This window comes from Fukomys damarensis, unplaced genomic scaffold (assembly GCF_012274545.1).
Source record: "Fukomys damarensis isolate Sample0158 unplaced genomic scaffold, DMR_v1.0_HiC HiC_scaffold_12, whole genome shotgun sequence".
Taxonomy (NCBI): domain Eukaryota; kingdom Metazoa; phylum Chordata; class Mammalia; order Rodentia; family Bathyergidae; genus Fukomys; species Fukomys damarensis.
The window spans coordinates 58,497,565-58,501,817 of record NW_022900924.1 but is presented as its reverse complement, the minus strand read 5'-3'; the positions used below and the strand labels follow the sequence as shown (position 1 = coordinate 58,501,817).

At 49.0% G+C, this 4,253-nt stretch overlaps 1 long non-coding RNA gene across 2 annotated transcripts; it reads left to right on the top strand.

Moving 5' to 3' along the window:
- The first annotated feature begins 339 nt into the window (after window positions 1–339).
- LOC117285678 lies at window positions 340–2,155 on the top strand. 2 transcript variants are annotated; one of them, XR_004516744.1, is made up of 2 exons: window positions 340–646; window positions 783–2,155. It is a non-coding gene; the product is annotated as an uncharacterized LOC117285678 (long non-coding RNA). The 2 variants fall into 2 exon arrangements; XR_004516745.1 differs by having other exon boundaries at window positions 340–694.
- The last annotated feature ends 2,098 nt before the right edge of the window (window positions 2,156–4,253 follow it).

The window sequence follows — 4,253 nt, the reverse complement described above, 5'->3', positions numbered from 1 at the left end:
TCAGAGCCATCTCGAGAGCAGCAAGCCTGGAAGGGTTTGGGGGGTTCTTTCCATGCCACCTACACTGCCCAGGACACCTCAGACAAAACCAGCCACATGAGCCCGGCTCTGGTTTATCAAGAACGGGCTGTGTAAAATTCCATGGGCCATCACCAGGAGAATCAACAGCAAATTTAGACTCCAAGAACTCCAGGAAATAAATCTACTGAGCTTGGAATATAATATCCATGTCTAAAATGACTCGAGAGAGGCAGTGGAATGCAGGCGTGAATTTACCATGAAGGAGGCAGGCTCCTGACCTTTGTACTTTGCTCCCCTTTTCCGTCAGGGTGCCTGGCTCCAGCCTGGGCCACTGCCCTGCTCCCACTGCACACGGCCGGGATCACGGTCACCCGAGCAGAGGGCTCTTGGAGGCTCCCTTGGTGCTCTCACGAGAAGCCTGCTACTGCCGGGGAATGCCACGAAGATCCCCACACATTCCCGGGGAGGACGAGGACCTGAGACACAGGAACAGAGGCCCAGGGGACACCGGGCGCTCGGCAGAGCTGCGAGAAGAGACGGATGGTGCTGGAGTGGCTGGAACAAGCCATCAGCCCCCAGGGCCTCCCAGGAAAGGCCTGGCCCTGCAGCAGGACACCTGGGCGAGGTGGAGGAGGACACGAGGGTTATTCACATTGCCCACTGGGTACAAGGGGTAACTGTCTCCAGGCCTGCTGCACACAGGGCCAGGGGTTCCCCAGCCAGACAGGAGGGATTTTCTGAGACAGTGGATCTCCACCTAGGTGCCTTGGGGTTGCAGCAGAAAACGTGAGCCCAAACTGGAGGGGGATGAGGGACAGTTCCCGGAGCAGAGGAAGTGGCTGTGTGTGACCCTCAAGCCTCAGGACACAGATGGCACCGGATGGGTAAGGGGCAGGACGGTAAGGACAGCACAGTCCAGGGGCAGCGTGGAGGAGGGGAGTGACCCCTGGGGGCCAGGCTGAGGCACCACCTAGGGCCAGTGTAGAGTGGTGCCCAAAGCACGAGGGAAGGGAAGTTGTTGTTTGGTTTGAGCTTTAAGTGTTTACGAGCCAGAGTTGTGAGAGGGAAGAAAACAGAACTTTTGTGTGGAAGAAATGAAACTGCACCAGTGACAAGCTGAAGGGAGACCGTGCAGGGGCAGAAACAGGGTCCGGGCTGCAGCCAGGGCTGGAGCTGGACAGTCAGAAGCTGGGAAGTGACCAGCGACGCCTCCTTCCGCTCAGGACCTTCAGAGGAGGCTGAGACTCCCGGATGGCCAGGAGCTGTGAGCAGACAGACACCGCCCTCGTCACCCGGGAGTGTGAGTGGGAGGCCAGCCACCACATGGAGCCCCAAAGGGCAGAGCTACCCCAGGCCTCTTGTACTTGCTCTTCTTCCCACCTAAGTTCCTTCCTGCAGAGTTTTGGAAGCTATTTCTTTCTCTTCATTCTACTCTCTGCCAAAAGATCGCTTCCTCGAGAGGCCCTACCTGGCCACCCTACCCAAAATAGCACTACTCCCAATTCTAACAGCCCTGAAACATTCTTCATATCACATGTTACTTTGGGCACGAGTAATTCTGACCAGTTCTTTGTTTATTGTGTTTCTGTCCCTGAGATGTAAGCCTCAAAAGGGCGGGGCTCTATCTACTTTACTCACTGCTATGTCCTTGTTATCCAGAACAATGTCTGGCACACGGAAGGCATGCAGCTAATGTTGGCAGAGGAATGGGCCATCAAAAGAGAAAGACGGGCCCTTCCACAGAGGTTCAAAGGCTTCGTTTCCAGCCTGTGAGACATCACCCAGCCTGGCCCTTAGCTCCTGTAAGCTGAAAACCAGGTTGTCCTAGTACAGCCCACTGCTACTAAGAAAGAAGGATTGTCTGGCACCTGAGCTACCTGTGGAACAGCACCATCGGCTGAGTTCTCAGCCACAAATCACCTTTGTGTAGTTGTCAGAACGTCCGTCAGCAAATGCCTGTCCCCGGGCCGCAGCCAAGCCGCCGGGCAGTACTGCTGCGGCACCCTTGGCTGCCTGGCTGCCTGTCTTTAATTTAAATGTAATTTAACTTTGCTCTACAGGATTAGAGAAATACAAGGGTAATGCAAAACAAACTCCATGCAAGGGCAAATAAGTAAATTTTCTTTGAACTTTCGGGCCCTTGGTCTCTTTCTCTGGAGAGATACACAGCATCTCATTGTCACCACCGCGGTGAAATCAGTTGCTCTTCATGCGTTGTCTGGCCATTGGAAAATCCTGTTTCCACAGCTTCTTACTTATTTTTCATTGGGTTGTACCATTTTTATTAATCTACAGCTGTTCACATGCCAGATACATGTTTCTGTCAGTTGCAAGTCCCAAATATTGTCTCCCACTCAGTGTCTTACACTTTTATGTTCTTAAAGGGGATTTTTATTTATTTATTTGGGCGGGGGCGGCTTGAGACTGGCCTGGAGCTCACTATGTAGCCCAGGCTGGTCTCAAACTCACAGCGATCCTCTTGCCTCAGCCTCCCTAGTGCTAGATTACAGGCATGCACCACCACACCCAACTACTTCTATTTCTTAATATCACACAGTATAGTAGTGAATTTGTTAATATTACATCAATTCTACACTCATATTTCTAGACTTAAATTGGCAGTGGTATATTTACTTTTTACCTCTATGACTGCGTTATGGTTGCTAACTTTTGGTCATGAGTTTTCCCGCATTATCATGATTGAATTTAGCTTCCTTTGGTCTCTTGCTCTTGTCTTGTCAGGTTTTGGTGTAAAGTTATGCTAACATCATAAGATGAACTGAGGCTTGTTCTACATTTTCATAGCCTTTGAAAGGTTTAAGGCTGAAATTGTTTCTTCCTTAAATTTCAATGGACTTTAACAGGGATGCTATGAAAGATTTTTAAAAATATATTTTCAAAGATGTTTTTAAATTATGGATTTAAATTTTCCATAATTATGAGATTATGCCAGAGTTTAAAACCCTCTCCTGCTGTCACTTTTGATCAGTTGCATTTTCTAGGATTTTGTCCACACACTGAAACCTTCAGATTTATAGTCTATCTTCTCTGGTCATCTGCACTCTGTGGAATCTGGTTATATTTGTTATCTGTGGGCTTTTGGTTTTCAGTCAGTCTTTTCAGACATTTATCAATTTCATTAATCTTTTCAATGAGCTGTGCTGGCCCTGTTTATTTTTCTCTTTTATAAATTATTGTAGTCAGCAGGATTGGATGAAGGAATTTGTCAAATACAGGACCTATAACTTATAAGGTTATTTTATGATAATTACCCAGAGTCAAATGCAAGGAGTGCAAGAAATTAACCACACACAAGAAGCCCAAAACATTCAACTGAGGGCAGTCCCAGCAGTTTCTCACACAAGTCCAGCTAAAGGCTTAGAGTCCAAGGCAGTGTCCTCCAGTCCAGCCCGTGGCCTAGAGCCCATGACAATGTCTCTCAAGCTTGTCTGTATTGAGGATCTGAACCTGGAAGGCCCAAAGGCCAGTGGTGGAAGCTAGAAAATCTACGCTGCTGAGATGAAGGATCTGTCCCACCAGGCTGAGGGATCCACAGTGGAGCCAGGAAGTGATGCTCAGGGTAACATCAGAGCTCCCCTGATGAAAGCAGCAGCCATACCCAGTGACAGTGAGGTCCCGAGCTCCTCCTCCGACTAGAACAGCCTAGTTTGCATTAGGAAAACCATCAGCAGCAAGCTTCTCCTAGAAAATCAACAGACCCAGATCCTCCTCCCCAGGTCTCTCTTTATGGCTAGTGGTAACAATCTTCAGGTGTGTCCTCCATGACCAGACCACGCTGACTCACTTCAGCTGGGTGTTACAAATTGGCCTCAGTCAATCCACTACCTAGTTTTTTTTCCATTTCATTAACTTCTAAGAGAAAGAATAATTTCATTGCTGTATTTCCTTCTTCCAGATTTCCTACAGTGTACTTACCTTGCTTACTTGCAATTACCTGAGATGCAGGCATCTTGGCTTGGTGCTTCTCTGCTGAGATTCAGAGCAGAGGAATGAACCAGGATGCAGAGCTCTTTCCCTCGGTGTAAATGAAGGGTTTGGGCTTCAAGCCATGGGCACTGGCTCTGCATACCCAAGCCAAGGGGTGCCAGGGGGTGACAGAAGAAGGGCTGAAGGACCAGGGCTCAAAGAACGGGGTGAGGCCCTCCAATGATCTGGGGCCAGGAACTAAGGCAGCTTTTCTGGAACTCTGTTCAAAAGTCCAATGCAAGGAG